Below are 19363 nucleotides of genomic sequence, written 5' to 3' on the forward strand. Positions count from 1 at the left end.
CAGCTCTGGAAGGGGCTAGAACCTCCATTTTTGCACTCAGGTCTAAGTCTCATGGCCCTCTATCAGAATCCAGAGTTTTGGGAAGATTGGAGAAACTTAATTTTTCGCCAAAAAAAAAAAAAACGTAAGGGGTACCACTGTCGTTTTTTTTTTCGGGCCCAATTTTTGAGTTTCGATATCTCAGCTCTGGAAGGGGCTAGAGCCTCCATTTTTGCACTCAGGTCTAAGTCTCATGGCCCTCTATCAGAATCCAGAGTTTTGGGAAGATTGGAGAAACTTAATTTTTCGCCCAAAAAAAAAAAACGTAAGGGGTACCACTGTCGTTTTTTTTTCGGGCCCAATTTTTGAATTTCGATATCTCGCCTCTGGAAGGGGCTAGAGCCTCCATTTTTGCACTCAGGTCTAAGTCTCATGGCCCTCTATCAGAATCCAGAGTTTTGGGAAGATTGGAGAAACTTAATTTTTTGCCCAAAAAAAAAACCGTAAGGGGTACCACTGTCGTTTTTTTTTCGGGCCCAATTTTTGAGTTTCGATATCTCAGCTCTGGAAAGGGCTAGAGCCTCCATTTTTGCACTCAGGTCTAAGTCTCATGGCCCTCTATCAGAATCCAGAGTTTTGGGAAGATTGGAGAAACTTAATTTTTCGCCCAAAAAAAAAAAACGTAAGGGGTACCACTGTCGTTTTTTTTCGGGCCCAATTTTTGAGTTTCGATATCTCAGCTCTGGAAGGGGCTAGAGCCTCCATTTTTGCACTCAGGTCTAAGTCTCATGGCCCTCTATCAGAATCCAGAGTTTTGGGAAGATTGGAGAAACTTAATTTTTCGCCCAAAAAAAAAAAATGTAAGGGGTACCACTGTCGTTTTTTTTTCGGGCAAAATTTTTGAGTTTCGAAATCTCAGCTCTGGAAGGGGCTAGAGCCTCCATTTTTGCACTCAGGTCTAAGTCTCATGGCCCTCTATCAGAATCCAGAGTTTTGGGAAGATTGGAGAAACTTAATTTTTCGCCCAAAAAAAAAAAAACGTAAGGGGTACCACTGTCGTTTTTTTTTCGGGCCCAATTTTTGAGTTTCGATATCTCAGCTCTGGAAGGGGCTAGAACCTCCATTTTTGCACTCAGGTCTAAGTCTCATGGCCCTCTATCAGAATCCAGAGTTTTGGGAAGATTGGAGAAACTTAAATTTTCGCCAAAAAAAAAAAAAAACGTAAGGGGTACCACTGTCGTTTTTTTTTCGGGCCCAATTTTTGAGTTTCGATATCTCAGCTCTGGAAGGGGCTAGAGCCTCCATTTTTGCACTCAGGTCTAAGTCTCATGGCCCTCTATCAGAATCCAGAGTTTTGGGAAGATTGGAGAAACTTAATTTTTCGCCCAAAAAAAAAAAATGTAAGGGGTACCACTGTCGTTTTTTTTTCGGGCAAAATTTTTGAGTTTCGAAATCTCAGCTCTGGAAGGGGCTAGAGCCTCCATTTTTGCACTCAGGTCTAAGTCTCATGGCCCTCTATCAGAATCCAGAGTTTTGGGAAGATTGGAGAAACTTAATTTTTCGCCCAAAAAAAAAAAAACGTAAGGGGTACCACTGTCGTTTTTTTTTCGGGCCCAATTTTTGAGTTTCGATATCTCAGCTCTGGAAGGGGCTAGAACCTCCATTTTTGCACTCAGGTCTAAGTCTCATGGCCCTCTATCAGAATCCAGAGTTTTGGGAAGATTGGAGAAACTTAAATTTTCGCCAAAAAAAAAAAAAAACGTAAGGGGTACCACTGTCGTTTTTTTTTCGGGCCCAATTTTTGAGTTTCGATATCTCAGCTCTGGAAGGGGCTAGAGCCTCCATTTTTGCACTCAGGTCTAAGTCTCATGGCCCTCTATCAGAATCCAGAGTTTTGGGAAGATTGGAGAAACTTAATTTTTCGCCCAAAAAAAAAAAAAACATAAGGGGTACCACTGTCGTTTTTTTTTTCGGGCCCAATTTTTGAATTTCGATATCTCAGCTCTGGAAGGGGCTAGAGCCTCCATTTTTGCACTCAGGTCTAAGTCTCATGACCCTCTATCAGAATCCAGAGTTTTGGGAAGATTGGAGAAACTTAATTTTTTGCCCAAAAAAAAAAAACCGTAAGGGGTACCACTGTCGTTTTTTTTTCGGGCCCAATTTTTGAGTTTCGATATCTCAGCTCTGGAAGGGGCTAGAGCCTCAATTTTTGCACTCAGATCTAAGTCTCATGGCCCTCTATCAGAATCCAGAGTTTTGGGAAGATTGGAGAAACTTAATTTTTCGCCCAAAAAAAAAAAACGTAAGGGGTACCACTGTCGTTTTTTTTTCGGGCCCAATTTTTGAGTTTCGATATCTCAGCTCTGGAAGGGGCTAGAGCCTCCATTTTTGCACTCAGGTCTAAGTCTCATGGCCCTCTATCAGAATCCAGAGTTTTGGGAAGATTGGAGAAACTTATTTTTTTGCCCAAAAAAAAAAAACCGTAAGGGGTACCACTGTCGTTTTTTTTTCGGGCAAAATTTTTGAGTTTCGAAATCTCAGCTCTGGAAGGGGCTAGAGCCTCCATTTTTGCACTCAGGTCTAAGTCTCATGGACCTCTATCAGAATCCAGAGTTTTGGGAAGATTGGAGAAACTTAATTTTTCGCCCAAAAAAAAAAACGTAAGGGGTACCACTTTCGTTTTTTTTTTCGGGCCCAATTTTTGAGTTTCGATATCTCAGCTCTGGAAGGGGCTAGAACCTCCATTTTTGCACTCAGGTCTAAGTCTCATGGCCCTCTATCAGAATCCAGAGTTTTGGGAAGATTGGAGAAACTTAATTTTTCGCCAAAAAAAAAAAAAAAACGTAAGGGGTACCACTGTCGTTTTTTTTTTCGGGCCCAATTTTTGAGTTTCGATATCTCAGCTCTGGAAGGGGCTAGAGCCTCCATTTTTGCACTCAGGTCTAAGTCTCATGGCCCTCTATCAGAATCCAGAGTTTTGGGAAGATTGGAGAAACTTAATTTTTCGCCCAAAAAAAAAAACGTAAGGGGTACCACTGTCGTTTTTTTTTTTCGGGCCCAATTGTTGAATTTCGATATCTCAGCTCTGGAAGGGGCTAGAGCCTCCATTTTTGCACTCAGGTCTAAGACTCATGGCCCTCTATCAGAATCCAGAGTTTTGGGAAGATTGGAGAAACTAAATTTTTCGCCCAAAAAAAAAAGAAAACGTAAGGGGTACCACTGTCGTTTTTTTTTCGGGCCCAATTTTTGAGTTTCGATATCTCAGCTCTGGAAGGGGCTAGAGCCTCCATTTTTGCACTCAGGTCTAAGTCTCATGGCCCTCTATCAGAATCCAGAGTTTTGGGAAGATTGGAGAAACTTAATTTTTCGCCCAAAAAAAAAAAACGTAAGGGGTACCACTGAGGTTTTTTTTTTTCGGGCCCAATTTTTGAGTTTCGATATCTCAGCTCTGGAAGGGGCTAGAGCCTCCATTTTTGCACTCAGGTCTAAGTCTCATGGCCCTCTATCAGAATCGAGAGTTTTGGGAGGATTGGAGAAACTTAATTTTTCGCCCAAAAAAAAAACGTAAGGGGTACCACTGTCGTTTTTTTTTTCGGGCCCAATTTTTGAGTTTCGATATCTCAGCTCTGGAAGGGGCTAGAGCCTCCATTTTTGCACTCAGGTCTAAGTCTCATGGCCCTCTATCAGAATCCAGAGTTTTGGGAAGATTGGAGAAACTTAATTTTTTGCCCAAAAAAAAAAAAACGTAAGGGGTACCACTGTCGTTTTTTTTTCGGGCCCACTTTTTGAGTTTCGATATCTCATCTCTGGAAGGGGCTAGAGCCTCCATTTTTGCACTCAGGTCTAAGTCTCATGGCCCTCTATCAGAATCCAGAGTTTTGGGAAGATTGGAGAAACGTAATTTTTTGCCCAAAAAAAAAAACGTAAGGGGTACCACTGTCTTTTTTTTTTCGGGCCCAATTTTTGAGTTTCGATATCTCAGCTCTGGAAGGGGCTAGAGCCTCCATTTTTGCACTCAGGTCTAAGTCTCATGGCCCTCTATCAGAATCCAGAGTTTTGGGAAGATTGGAGAAACTTAATTTTTCGCCCAAAAAAAAAAACGTAAGGGGTACCACTGTCGTTTTTTTTTTTCGGGCCCAATTTTTGAGTTTCGATATCTCAGCTCTGGAAGGGGCTAGAGCCTCCATTTTTGCACTCAGGTCTAAGTCTCATGGCCCTCTATCAGAATCCAGAGTTTTGGGAAGATTGGAGAAACTTAATTTTTTGCCCAAAAAAAAAACGTAAGGGGTACCACTGTCGTTTTTTTTTTTCGGGCCCAATTTTTGAGTTTCGATATCTCAGCTCTGGAAGGGGCTAGAGCCTCCATTTTTGCACTCAGGTCTAAGTCTCATGGCCCTCTATCAGAATCCAGAGTTTTGGGAGGATTGGAGAAACTTAATTTTTCGCCCAAAAAAAAAAAAAACGTAAGGGGTACCACTGTCGTTTTTTTTTCGGGCCCAATTTTTGAGTTTCGATATCTCAGCTCTGGAAGGGGCTAGAGCCTCCATTTTTGCACTCAGGTCTAAGTTTCATGGCCCTCTATCAGAATCCAGAGTTTTGGGAAGATTGGAGAAACTTAATTTTTTCGCCCAAAAAAAAAAAACGTAAGGGGTACCACTGTCGTTTTTTTTTCGGGCCCAATTTTTGAGTTTCGATATCTCAGCTCTGGAAGGGGCTAGAGCCTCCATTTTTGCACTCAGGTCTAAGTCTCATGGCCCTCTATCAGAATCCAGAGTTTTGGGAAGATTGGAGAAACTTAATTTTTCGCCCAAAAAAAAAAAAACGTAAGGGGTACCACTGTCGTTTTTTTTTCGGGCCCAATTTTTGAGTTTCGATATCTCAGCTCTGGAAGGGGCTAGAGCCTCCATTTTTGCACTCAGGTCTAAGTCTCATGGCCCTCTATCAGAATCCAGAGTTTTGGGAGGATTGGAAAAACTTAATTTTTCGCCCAAAAAAAAAAAAACGTAAGGGGTACCACTGTCGTTTTTTTTTTCGGGCCCAATTTTTGAGTTTCGATATCTCAGCTCTGGAAGGGGCTAGAGCCTCCATTTTTGCACTCAGGTCTAAGTCTCATGGCCCTCTATCAGAATCCAGAGTTTTGGGAAGATTGGAGAAACTTAATTTTTCGCCCCAAAAAAAAAAAACGTAAGGGGTACCACTGTCGTTTTTTTTTCGGGCCCAATTTTTGAGTTTCGATATCTCAGCTCTGGAAGGGGCTAGAGCCTCCATTTTTGCACTCAGGTCTAAGTCTCATGGCCCTCTATCAAAATCCAGAGTTTTGGAAGATTGGAGAAACTTAATTTTTCGCCCAAAAAAAAAAAAAAACGTAAGGGGTACCACTGTCGTTTTTTTTTCGGGCCCAATTTTTGAGTTTCGATATCTCAGCTCTGGAAGGGGCTAGAGCCTCCATTTTTGCACTCAGGTCTAAGTCTCATGGCCCTCTATCAGAATCCAGAGTTTTGGGAAGATTGGAGAAACTTAATTTTTCGCCCCAAAAAAAAACAACGTAAGGGGTACCACTGTCGTTTTTTTTTTCGGGCCCAATTTTTGAGTTTCGATATCTCAGCTCTGGAAGGGGCTAGAGCCTCCATTTTTGCACTCAGGTCTAAGTCTCATGGCCCTCTATCAGAATCCAGAGTTTTGGGAAGATTGGAGAAACTTAATTTTTCGCCCAAAAAAAAAAAACGTAAGGGGTACCACTGTCGTTTTTTTTTTCGGGCCCAATTTTTGAGTTTCGATATCTCAGCTCTGGAAGGGGCTAGAGCCTCCATTTTTGCACTCAGGTCTAAGTCTCATGGCCCTCTATCAGAATCCAGAGTTTTGGGAAGATTGGAGAAACTTAATTTTTCGCCCAAAAAAAAAACAACGTAAGGGGTACCACTGTCGTTTTTTTTTTTCGGGCCCAATTTTTGAGTTTCGATATCTCAGCTCTGGAAGGGGCTAGAGCCTCCATTTTTGCACTCAGGTCTAAGTCTCATGGCCCTCTATCAGAATCCAGAGTTTTGGGAAGATTGGAGAAACTTAATTTTTCGCCCAAAAAAAAAAACGTAAGGGGTACCACTGTCGTTTTTTTTTCGGGCCCAATTTTTGAGTTTCGATATCTCAGCTCTGGAAGGGGCTAGAGCCTCCATTTTTGCACTCAGGTCTAAGTCTCATGGCCCTCTATCAGAATCCAGAGTTTTGGGAAGATTGGAGAAACTTAATTTTTCGCCCAAAAAAAAAAAACGTAAGGGGTACCACTGTCGTTTTTTTTTTCGGGCCCAATTTTTGAGTTTCGATATCTCAGCTCTGGAAGGGGCTAAAACCTCCATTTTTGCACTCAGGTCTAAGTCTCATGGCCCTCTATCAGAATCCAGAGTTTTGGGAAGATTGGAGAAACTTAATTTTTCGCCCAAAAAAAAACAAAAAAACGTAAGGGGTACCACTGTCGTTTTTTTTTTCGGGCCCAATTTTTGAGTTTCGATATCTCAGCTCTGGAAGGGGCTAGAGCCTCCATTTTTGCACTCAGGTCTAAGTCTCATGGCCCTCTATCAGAATCCAGAGTTTTGGGAAGATTGGAGAAACTTAATTTTTCGCCCAAAAAAAAAACCTAAGGGGTACCACTGTCGTTTTTTTTTTCGGGCCCAATTTTTGAGTTTCGATATCTCAGCTCTGGAAGGGGCTAGAGCCTCCATTTTTGCACTCAGGTCTAAGTCTCATGGCCCTCTATCAGAATCCAGAGTTTTGGGAAGATTGGAGAAACTTAATTTTTCGCCCAAAAAAAAAAACGTAAGGGGTACCACTGTCGTTTTTTTTTCGGGCCCAATTTTTGAGTTTCGATATCTCAGCTCTGGAAGGGGCTAGAGCCTCCATTTTTGCACTCAGGTCTAAGTCTCATGGCCCTCTATTAGAATCCAGAGTTTTGGGAAGATTTGAGAAACTTAATTTTTCGCCCAAAAAAAAAAAAAACCGTAAGGGGTACCACTGTCGTTTTTTTTCGGGCCCAATTTTTGAGTTTCGATATCTCAGCTCTGGAAGGGGCTAGAGCCTCCATTTTTGCACTCAGGTCTAAGTCCCATGGCCCTCTATCAGAATCCAGAGTTTTGGGAAGATTGGAGAAACTTAATTTTTCGCCCAAAAAAAAAACTTAAGGGGTACCACTGTGGTTTTTTTTTCGGGCCCAATTTTTGAGTTTCGATATCTCAGCTCTGGAAGGGGCTAGAGCCTCCATTTTTGCACTCAGGTCTAAGTCTCATGGCCCTCTATCAGAATCCAGAGTTTTGGGAAGATTGGAGAAACTTAATTTTTCGCCCAAAAAAAAAAAAAACGTAAGGGGTACCACTGTCGTTTTTTTTTTTCGGGCCCAATTTTTGAGTTTCGATATCTCAGCTCTGGAAGGGGCTAGAGCCTCCATTTTTGCACTCAGGTCTAAGTCTCATGGCCCTCTATCAGAATCCAGAGTTTTGGGAAGATTGGAGAAACTTAATTTTTCGCCCAAAAAAAAAAAACGTAAGGGGTACCACTGTCGTTTTTTTTTCGGGCCCAATTTTTGAGTTTCGATATCTCAGCTCTGGAAGGGGCTAGAGCCTCCATTTTTGCACTCAGGTCTAAGTCCCATGGCCCTCTATCAGAATCCAGAGTTTTGGGAAGATTGGAGAAACTTAATTTTTCGCCCCAAAAAAAAACTTAAGGGGTACCACTGTGGTTTTTTTTTCGGGCCCAATTTTTGAGTTTCGATATCTCAGCTCTGGAAGGGGCTAGAGCCTCCATTTTTGCACTCAGGTCTAAGTCTCATGGCCCTCTATCAGAATCCAGAGTTTTGGGAAGATTGGAGAAACTTAATTTTTCGCCCAAAAAAAAAAACGTAAGGGGTACCACTGTCGTTTTTTTTTCGGGCCCAATTTTTGAGTTTCAATATCTCAGCTCTGGAAGGGGCTAGAGCCTCCATTTTTGCACTCAGGTCTAAGTCTCATGGCCCTCTATCAGAATCCAGAGTTTTGGGAAGATTGGAGAAACTTAATTTTTCGCCCAAAAAAAAAAAACGTAAGGGGTACCACTGTCGTTTTTTTTTTCGGGCCCAATTTTTGAGTTTCGATATCTCAGCTCTGGAAGGGGCTAGAGCCTCCATTTTTGCACTCAGGTCTAAGTCTCATGGCCCTCTATCAGAATCCAGAGTTTTGGGAAGATTGGAGAAACTTAATTTTTCGCCCAAAAAAAAAAACGTAAGGGGTACCACTGTCGTTTTTTTTTTCGGGCCCAATTTTTGAATTTCGATATCTCAGCTCTGGAAAGGGCTAGAGCCTCCATTTTTGCACTCAGGTCTAAGTCTCATGGCCCTCTATCAGAATCCAGAGTTTTGGGAAGATTGGAGAAACTTAATTTTTCGCCCAATAAAAAAAAACGTAAGGGGTACCACTGTCGTTTTTTTTTTTCGGGCCCAATTTTTGAGTTTCGATATCTCAGCTCTGGAAGGGGCTAGAGCCTCCATTTTTGCACTCAGGTCTAAGTCTCATGGGCCTCTATCAGAATCCAGAGTTTTGGGAAGATTGGAGAAACTTAATTTTTCGCCCAAAAAAAAAACGTAAGGGGTACCACTGTCGTTTTTTTTTTCGGGCCCAATTTTTGAATTTCGATATCTCAGCTCTGGAAAGGGCTAGAGCCTCCATTTTTGCACTCAGGTCTAAGTCTCATGGCCCTCTATCAGAATCCAGAGTTTTGGGAAGATTGGAGAAACTTAATTTTTCGCCCAAAAAAAAAAAACGTAAGGGGTACCACTGTCGTTTTTTTTTTTCGGGCCCAATTTTTGAGTTTCGATATCTCAGCTCTGGAAGGGGCTAGAGCCTCCATTTTTGCACTCAGGTCTAAGTCTCATGGCCCTCTATCAGAATCCAGAGTTTTGGGAAGATTGGAGAAACTTAATTTTTCGCCCAAAAAAAAAAACGTAAGGGGTACCACTGTCGTTTTTTTTTTCGGGCCCAATTTTTGAATTTCGATATCTCAGCTCTGGAAAGGGCTAGAGCCTTCATTTTTGCACTCAGGTCTAAGTCTCGTGGCCCTCTATCAGAATCCAGAGTTTTGGGAAGATTGGAGAAACTTAATTTTTCGCCCAAAAAAAAAAAAAACGTAAGGGGTACCACTGTCGTTTTTTTTTCGGGCCCAATTTTTGCGTTTCGATATCTCGGCTCTGGAAGGGTCTAGAGCCTCCATTTTTGCACTCAGGTCTAAGTCTCATGGCCCTCTATCAGAATCCAGAGTTTTGGGAAGATTGGAGAAACTTAATTTTTCGCCCAAAAAAAAAAACGTAAGGGGTACCACTGTCGTTTTTTTTTCGGGCCCAATTTTTGAATTTCGATATCTCACCTCTGGAAAGGGCTAGAGCCTCCATTTTTGCACTCAGGTCTAAGTCTCATGGCCCTCTATCAGAATCCAGAGTTTTGGGAAGATTGGAGAAACTTAATTTTTCGCCCAAAAAAAAAAAAACGTAAGGGGTACCACTGTCGTTTTTTTTTCAGGCCCAATTTTTGAGTTTCGATATATCAGCTCTGGAAGGGGCTAGAGCCTCCATTTTTGCACTCAGGTCTAAGTCTCATGGCCCTCTATCAGAATCCAGAGTTTTGGGAAGATTGGAGAAACTTAATTTTTTGCCCCAAAAAAAAAAACCGTAAGGGGTACCACTGTCGTTTTTTTTTCGGGCCCAATTTTTGAGTTTCGATATCTCAGCTCTGGAAGGGGCTAGAGCCTCCATTTTTGCACTCAGGTCTAAGTCTCATGGCCCTCTATCAGAATCCAGAGTTTTGGGAAGATTGGAGAAACTTAATTTTTCGCCCAAAAAAAAAAAAACGTAAGGGGTACCACTGTCGTTTTTTTTTCGGGCCCAATTTTTGAGTTTCGATATCTCAGCTCTGGAAGGGGCTAGAGCCTCCATTTTTGCACTCAGGTCTAAGTCTCATGGCCCTCTATCAGAATCCAGAGTTTTGGGAAGATTGGAGAAACTTAATTTTTCGCCCAAAAAAAAAAAAACGTAAGGGGTACCACTGTCGTTTTTTTTCGGGCAAAATTTTTGAGTTTCGAAATCTCAGCTCTGGAAGGGGTTAGAGCCTCCATTTTTGCACTCAGGTCTAAGTCTCATGGCCCTCTATCAGAATCCAGAGTTTTGGGAAGATTGGAGAAACTTAATTTTTCGCCCCCCCAAAAAAAACGTAAGGGGTACCACTGTCGTTTTTTTTTTTCGGGCCCAATTTTTGAGTTTCGATATCTCAGCTCTGGAAGGGGCTAGAGCCTCAATTTTTTGCACTCAGGTCTAAGTCTCATGGCCCTCTATCAGAATCCAGAGTTTTGGGAAGATTGGAGAAACTTAATTTTTCGCCCAAAAAAAAAAAACGTAAGGGGTACCACTGTCGTTTTTTTTTTCGGGCCCAATTTTTGAGTTTCGATATCTCAGCTCTGGAAGGGGCTAGAGCCTCCATTTTTGCACTCAGGTCTAAGTCTCATGGCCCTCTATCAGAATCCAGAGTTTTGGGAAGATTGGAGAAACTTAATTTTTCGCCCAAAAAAAAAAAACGTAAGGGGTACCACTGTCGTTTTTTTTTCGGGCCCAATTTTTGAGTTTCGATATCTCAGCTCTGGAAGGGGCTAGAGCCTCCATTTTTGCACTCAGGTCTAAGTCTCATGGCCCTCTATCAGAATCCAGAGTTTTGGGAAGATTGGAGAAACTTAATTTTTCACCCAAAAAAAAAACTTAAGGGGTACCACTTTCGTTTTTTTTTCGGGCCCAATTTTTGAGTTTCGATATCTCAGCTCTGGAAGGGGCTAGAGCCTCCATTTTTGCACTCAGGTCTAAGTCTCATGGCCCTCTATCAGAATCCAGAGTTTTGGGAAGATTGGAGAAACTTAATTTTTCGCCCAAAAAAAAAAACGTAAGGGGTACCACTGTCGTTTTTTTTTCGGGCCCAATTTTTGAGTTTCGATATCTCAGCTCTGGAAGGGGCTAGAGCCTCCATTTTTGCACTCAGGTCTAAGTCTCATGGCCCTCTATCAGAATCCAGAGTTTTGGGAAGATTGGAGAAACTTAATTTTTCGCCCAAAAAAAAAAAACGTAAGGGGTACCACTGTCGTTTTTTTTTCGGGCCCAATTTTTGAGTTTCGATATCTCAGCTCTGGAAGGGGCTAGAGCCTCCATTTTTGCACTCAGGTCTAAGTCTCATGGCCCTCTATCAGAATCCAGAGTTTTGGGAAGATTGGAGAAACTTAATTTTTCGCCCAAAAAAAAAAACGTAAGGGGTACCACTGTCGTTTTTTTTTCAGGCCCAATTTTTGAGTTTCGATATCTCAGCTCTGGAAGGGGCTAGAGCCTCCATTTTTGCACTCAGGTCTAAGTCTCATGGCCCTCTATCAGAATCCAGAGTTTTGGGAAGATTGGAGAAACTTAATTTTTCGCCCAAAAAAAAAAAAACCGTAAGGGGTACCACTGTCGTTTTTTTTTCGGGCCCAATTTTTGAATTTCGATATCTCAGCTCTGGAAAGGGCTAGAGCCTCCATTTTTGCACTCAGGTCTAAGTCTCATGGCTCTCTATTAGAATCCAGAGTTTTGGGAAGATTGGAGAAACTTAATTTTTCGCCCCAAAAAAAAAAAACGTAAGGGGTACCACTGTCGTTTTTTTTTCGGGCCCAATTTTTGAATTTCGATATCTCAGCTCTGGAAAGGGCTAGAGCCTCCATTTTTGCACTCAGGTCTAAGTCTCATGGCCCTCTATCAGAATCCAGAGTTTTGGGAAGATTGGAGAAACTTAATTTTTCGCCAAAAAAAAAAAAAACGTAAGGGGTACCACTGTCGTTTTTTTTTTCGGGCCCAATTTTTGAGTTTCGATATCTCAGCTCTGGAAGGGGCTAGAGCCTCCATTTTTGCACTCAGGTCTAAGTCTCATGGCCCTCTATCAGAATCCAGAGTTTTGGGAAGATTGGAGAAACTTAATTTTTCGCCCAAAAAAAAAAAACGTAAGGGGTACCACTGTCGTTTTTTTTTCGGGCCCAATTTTTGAATTTCGATATCTCGCCTCTGGAAGGGGCTAGAGCCTCCATTTTTGCACTCAGGTCTAAGTCTCATGGCCCTCTATCAGAATCCAGAGTTTTGGGAAGATTGGAGAAACTTAATTTTTTGCCCAAAAAAAAACCCGTAAGGGGTACCACTGTCGTTTTTTTTTCGGGCCCAATTTTTGAGTTTCGATATCTCAGCTCTGGAAAGGGCTAGAGCCTCCATTTTTGCACTCAGGTCTAAGTCTCATGGCCCTCTATCAGAATCCAGAGTTTTGGGAAGATTGGAGAAACTTAATTTTTCGCCCAAAAAAAAAAACGTAAGGGGTACCACTGTCGTTTTTTTTTCGGGCCCAATTTTTGAGTTTCGATATCTCAGCTCTGGAAGGGGCTAGAGCCTCCATTTTTGCACTCAGGTCTAAGTCTCATGGCCCTCTATCAGAATCCAGAGTTTTGGGAAGATTGGAGAAACTTAATTTTTCGCCCAAAAAAAAAAAACGTAAGGGGTACCACTGTCGTTTTTTTTTTCGGGCAAAATTTTTGAGTTTCGAAATCTCAGCTCTGGAAGGGGCTAGAGCCTCCATTTTTGCACTCAGGTCTAAGTCTCATGGCCCTCTATCAGAATCCAGAGTTTTGGGAAGATTGGAGAAACTTAATTTTTCGCCCAAAAAAAACAAAAACGTAAGGGGTACCACTGTCGTTTTTTTTTCGGGCCCAATTTTTGAGTTTCGATATCTCAGCTCTGGAAGGGGCTAGAACCTCCATTTTTGCACTCAGGTCTAAGTCTCATGGCCCTCTATCAGAATCCAGAGTTTTGGGAAGATTGGAGAAACTTAATTTTTCGCCAAAAAAAAAAAAAACGTAAGGGGTACCACTGTCGTTTTTTTTTCGGGCCCAATTTTTGAGTTTCGATATCTCAGCTCTGGAAGGGGCTAGAGCCTCCATTTTTGCACTCAGGTCTAAGTCTCATGGCCCTCTATCAGAATCCAGAGTTTTGGGAAGATTGGAGAAACTTAATTTTTCGCCCAAAAAAAAAAAAACGTAAGGGGTACCACTGTCGTTTTTTTTTTCGGGCCCAATTTTTGAATTTCGATATCTCAGCTCTGGAAGGGGCTAGAGCCTCCATTTTTGCACTCAGGTCTAAGTCTCATGGCCCTCTATCAGAATCCAGAGTTTTGGGAAGATTGGAGAAACTTAATTTTTTGCCCAAAAAAAAAAACCGTAAGGGGTACCACTGTCGTTTTTTTTTCGGGCCCAATTTTTGAGTTTCGATATCTCAGCTCTGGAAGGGGCTAGAGCCTCAATTTTTGCACTCAGATCTAAGTCTCATGGCCCTCTATCAGAATCCAGAGTTTTGGGAAGATTGGAGAAACTTAATTTTTCGCCCAAAAAAAAAAAACGTAAGGGGTACCACTGTCGTTTTTTTTTCGGGCCCAATTTTTGAGTTTCGATATCTCAGCTCTGGAAGGGGCTAGAGCCTCCATTTTTGCACTCAGGTCTAAGTCTCATGGCCCTCTATCAGAATCCAGAGTTTTGGGAAGATTGGAGAAACTTAATTTTTCGCCCCAAAAAAAAAAAACGTAAGGGGTACCACTGTCGTTTTTTTTTTCGGGCCCAATTTTTGAGTTTCGATATCTCAGCTCTGGAAGGGGCTAGAGCCTCCATTTTTGCACTCAGATCTAAGTCTCATGGCCCTCTATCAGAATCCAGAGTTTTGGGAAGATTGGAGAAACTTAATTTTTCGCCCCAAAAAAAAACCTAAGGGGTACCACTGTCGTTTTTTTTTTCGGGCCCAATTTTTGAGTTTCGATATCTCAGCTCTGGAAGGGGCTAGAGCCTCCATTTTTGCACTCAGGTCTAAGTCTCATGGCCATCTATCAGAATCAAGAGTTTTGGGAAGATTGGAGAAACTTAATATTTCGCCCAAAAAAAAAAACGTAAGGGGTACCACTGTCGGTTTTTTTTTCGGGCCAAATTTTTGAGTTTCGATATCTCAGCTCTGGAAGGGGCTAGAGCCTCCATTTTTGCACTCAGGTCTAAGTCTCATGGCCCTCTATCAGAATCCAGAGTTTTGGGAAGATTGGAGAAACTTAATTTTTCGCCCCAAAAAAAAAAAACGTAAGGGGTACCATTGTCGTTTTTTTTTTCGGGCCCAATTTTTGAGTTTCGATATCTCAGCTCTGGAAGGGGCTAGAGCCTCCATTTTTGCACTCAGGTCTAAGTCTCATGGCCCTCTATCAGAATCCAGAGTTTTGGGAATATTGGAGAAACTAAATTTTTCGCCCAAAAAAAAAAAATGTAAGGGGTACCACTGTCGTTTTTTTTTCGGGCCCAATTTTTGAGTTTCGATATCTCAGCTCTGGAAGGGGCTAGAACCTCCATTTTTGCACTCAGGTCTAAGTCTCATGGCCCTCTATCAGAATCCAGAGTTTTGGGAAGATTGGAGAAACTTAATTTTTCGCCCAAAAAAAAAAACGTAAGGGGTACCACTGTCGTTTTTTTTTCGGGCCCAATTTTTGAGTTTCGATATCTCAGCTCTGGAAGGCGCTAGAGCCTCCCTTTTTGCACTCAGGTCTAAGTCTCATGGCCCTCTATCAGAATCCAGAGTTTTTGGAAGATTGGACAAACTTAATTTTTCGCCCAAAAAAAAAAACGTAAGGGGTACCACTGTCGTTTTTTTTTCGGGCCCAATTGTTGAATTTCGATATCTCAGCTCTGGAAGGGGCTAGAGCCTCCATTTTTGCACTCAGGTCTAAGTCTCATGGCCCTCTATCAGAATCCAGAGTTTTGGGAAGATTGGAGAAACTTAATTTTTTGCCCAAAAAAAAAACGTAAGGGGTACCACTGTCGTTTTTTTTTTTCGGGCCCAATTTTTGAGTTTCGATATCTCAGCTCTGGAAGGGGCTAGAACCTCCATTTTTGCACTCAGGTCTAAGTCTCATGGCCCTCTATCAGAATCCAGAGTTTTGGGAAGATTGGAGAAACTTAATTTTTCGCCCAAAAAAAAAAAAAGTAAGGGGTACCACTGTCGTTTTTTTTTCGGGCCCAATTTTTGAGTTTCGATATCTCAGCTCTGGAAGGGGCTAGAGCCTCCATTTTTGCACTCAGGTCTAAGTCTCATGGCCCTCTATCAGAATCCAGAGTTTTGGGAAGATTGGAGAAACTTAATTTTTCGCCAAAAAAAAAAAAAACGTAAGGGGTACCACTGTCATTTTTTTTTCGGGCCCAATTTTTGAGTTTCGATATCTCAGCTCTGGAAGGGGCTAGAACCTCCATTTTTGCACTCAGGTCTAAGTCTCATGGCCCTCTATCAGAATCCAGAGTTTTGGGAAGATTGGAGAAACTTAATTTTTCGCCCCAAAAAAAAAAACGTAAGGGGTACCACTGTCGTTTTTTTTTTCGGGCCCAATTTTTGAGTTTCGATATCTCAGCTCTGGAAGGGGCTAGAGCCTCCATTTTTGCACTCAGGTCTAAGTCTCATGGCCCTCTATCAGAATCCAGAGTTTTGGGAAGATTGGAGAAACTTAATTTTTCGCCCAAAAAAAAAAAACGTAAGGGGTACCACTGTCGTTTTTTTTTCGGGCCCAATTTTTGAATTTCGATATCTCGCCTCTGGAAGGGGCTAGAGCCTCCATTTTTGCACTCAGGTCTAAGTCTCATGGCCCTCTATCAGAATCCAGAGTTTTTGGGAAGATTGGAGAAACTTAATTTTTTGCCCAAAAAAAAAACCGTAAGGGGTACCACTGTCGTTTTTTTTTCGGGCCCAATTTTTGAGTTTCGATATCTCAGCTCTGGAAAGGGCTAGAGCCTCCATTTTTGCACTCAGGTCTAAGTCTCATGGCCCTCTATCAGAATCCAGAGTTTTGGGAAGATTGGAGAAACTTAATTTTTCGCCCAAAAAAAAAAAACGTAAGGGGTACCACTGTCGTTTTTTTTTCGGGCCCAATTTTTGAGTTTCGATATCTCAGCTCTGGAAGGAGCTAGAGCCTCCATTTTTGCACTCAGGTCTAAGTCTCATGGCCCTCTATCAGAATCCAGAGTTTTGGGAAGATTGGAGAAACTTAATTTTTCGCCCAAAAAAAAAAAACGTAAGGGGTACCACTGTCGTTTTTTTTTCGGGCCCAATTTTTGAGTTTCGATATCTCAGCTCTGGAAGGGGCTAGAACCTCCATTTTTGCACTCAGGTCTAAGTCTCATGGCCCTCTATCAGAATCCAGAGTTTTGGGAAGATTGGAGAAACTTAATTTTTCGCCAAAAAAAAAAAAACGTAAGGGGTACCACTGTCGTTTTTTTTTTCGGGCCCAATTTTTGAGTTTCGATATCTCAGCTCTGGAAGGGGCTAGAGCCTCCATTTTTGCACTCAGGTCTAAGTCTCATGGCCCTCTATCAGAATCCAGAGTTTTGGGAAGATTGGAGAAACTTAATTTTTCGCCCCAAAAAAAAAAACGTAAGGGGTACCACTGTCGTTTTTTTTTCGGGCCCAATTTTTGAATTTCGATATCTCGCCTCTGGAAGGGGCTAGAGCCTCCATTTTTGCACTCAGGTCTAAGTCTCATGGCCCTCTATCAGAATCCAGAATTTTGGGAAGATTGGAGAAACTTAATTTTTTGCCCAAAAAAAAAACCGTAAGGGGTACCACTGTCGTTTTTTTTTCGGGCCCAATTTTTGAGTTTCGATATCTCAGCTCTGGAAAGGGCTAGAGCCTCCATTTTTGCACTCAGGTCTAAGTCTCATGGCCCTCTATCAGAATCCAGAGTTTTGGGAAGATTGGAGAAACTTAATTTTTCGCCCAAAAAAAAAAACGTAAGGGGTACCACTGTCGTTTTTTTTTTCGGGCCCAATTTTTGAGTTTCGATATCTCAGCTCTGGAAGGGGCTAGAGCCTCCATTTTTGCACTCAGATCTAAGTCTCATGGCCCTCTATCAGAATCCAGAGTTTTGGGAAGATTGGAGAAACTTAATTTTTCGCCCAAAAAAAAAAAAACGTAAGGGGTACCACTGTCGTTTTTTTTTCAGGCCCAATTTTTGAGTTTCGATATATCAGCTCTGGAAGGGGCTAGAGCCTCCATTTTTGCACTCAGGTCTAAGTCTCATGGCCCTCTATCAGAATCCAGAGTTTTGGGAAGATTGGAGAAACTTAATTTTTTGCCCAAAAAAAAAAACGTAAGGGGTACCACTGTCGTTTTTTTTTCGGGCCCAATTTTTGAGTTTCGATATCTCAGCTCTGAAAGGGGCTAGAGCCTCCATTTTTGCACTCAGGTCTAAGTCTCATGGCGCTCTATCAGAATCCAGAGTTTTGGGAAGATTGGAGAAACTTAATTTTTCGCCCAAAAAAAAAAACGTAAGGGGTACCACTGTCGTTTTTTTTTCGGGCCCAATTTTTGAGTTTCGATATCTCAGCTCTGGAAGGGGCTAGAGCCTCCATTTTTGCACTCAGGTCTAAGTCTCATGGCCCTCTATCAGAATCCAGAGTTTTGGGAAGATTGGAGAAACTTAATTTTTCGCCCAAAAAAAAAAAAACGTAAGGGGTACCACTGTCGTTTTTTTTTCGGGCAAAATTTTTGAGTTTCGAAATCTCAGCTCTGGAAGGGGCTAGAGCCTCCATTTTTGCACTCAGGTCTAAGTCTCATGGCCCTCTATCAGAATCCAGAGTTTTGGGAAGATTGGAGAAACTTAATTTTTCGCCCAAAAAAAGAAAACGTAAGGGGTACCACTGTCGTTTTTTTTTCGGGCCCAATTTTTGAGTTTCGATATCTCAGCTCTGGAAGGGGCTAGAACCTCCATTTTTGCACTCAGGTCTAAGTCTCATGGCCCTCTATCAGAATCCAGAGTTTTGGGAAGATTGGAGAAACTTAATTTTTCGCCAAAAAAAAAAAAAACGTAAGGGGTACCACTGTCGTTTTTTTTTTTCGGGCCCAATTTTTGAGTTTCGATATCTCAGCTCTGGAAGGGGCTAGAGCCTCCATTTTTGCACTCAGGTCTAAGTCTCATGGCCCTCTATCAGAATCCAGAGTTTTGGGAAGATTGGAGAAACTTAATTTTTCGCCCAAAAAAAAAAAAACGTAAGGGGTACCACTGTCGTTTTTTTTTCGGGCCCAATTTTTGAATTTCGATATCTCGCCTCTGGAAGGGGCTAGAGCCTCCATTTTTGCACTCAGGTCTAAGTCTCATGGCCCTCTATCAGAATCCAGAGTTTTGGGAAGATTGGAGAAACTTAATTTTTTGCCCAAAAAAAAAACCGTAAGGGGTACCACTGTCGTTTTTTTTTCGGGCCCAATTTTTGAGTTTCGATATCTCAGCTCTGGAAAGGGCTAGAGCCTCCATTTTTGCACTCAGGTCTAAGTCTCATGGCCCTCTATCAGAATCCAGAGTTTTGGGAAGATTGGAGAAACTTAATTTTTCGCCCAAAAAAAAAAAACGTAAGGGGTACCACTGTCGTTTTTTTTCGGGCCCAATTTTTGAGTTTCGATATCTCAGCTCTGGAAGGGGCTAGAGCCTCCATTTTTGCACTCAGGTCTAAGTCTCATGGCCCTCTATCAGAATCCAGAGTTTTGGGAAGATTGGAGAAACTTAATTTTTCGCCCAAAAAAAAAAAATGTAAGGGGTACCACTGTCGTTTTTTTTTCGGGCAAAATTTTTGAGTTTCGAAATCTCAGCTCTGGAAGGGGCTAGAGCCTCCATTTTTGCACTCAGGTCTAAGTCTCATGGCCCTCTATCAGAATCCAGAGTTTTGGGAAGATTGGAGAAACTTAATTTTTCGCCCAAAAAAAAAAAAACGTAAGGGGTACCACTGTCGTTTTTTTTTCGGGCCCAATTTTTGAGTTTCGATATCTCAGCTCTGGAAGGGGCTAGAACCTCCATTTTTGCACTCAGGTCTAAGTCTCATGGCCCTCTATCAGAATCCAGAGTTTTGGGAAGATTGGAGAAACTTAATTTTTCGCCAAAAAAAAAAAAAAACGTAAGGGGTACCACTGTCGTTTTTTTTTTCGGGCCCAATTTTTGAGTTTCGATATCTCAGCTCTGGAAGGGGCTAGAGCCTCCATTTTTGCACTCAGGTCTAAGTCTCATGGCCCTCTATCAGAATCCAGAGTTTTGGGAAGATTGGAGAAACTTAATTTTTCGCCCAAAAAAAAAAAAAAACATAAGGGGTACCACTGTCGTTTTTTTTTTCGGGCCCAATTTTTGAATTTCGATATCTCAGCTCTGGAAGGGGCTAGAGCCTCCATTTTTGCACTCAGGTCTAAGTCACATGACCCTCTATCAGAATCCAGAGTTTTGGGAAGATTGGAGAAACTTAATTTTTTGCCCAAAAAAAAAAAACGTAAGGGGTACCACTG

Source organism: Pimephales promelas, chromosome 8, assembly GCF_988280905.1.
Source record: "Pimephales promelas chromosome 8, fPimPro1.hap1.1, whole genome shotgun sequence".
Taxonomy (NCBI): Eukaryota; Metazoa; Chordata; class Actinopteri; order Cypriniformes; family Leuciscidae; genus Pimephales; species Pimephales promelas.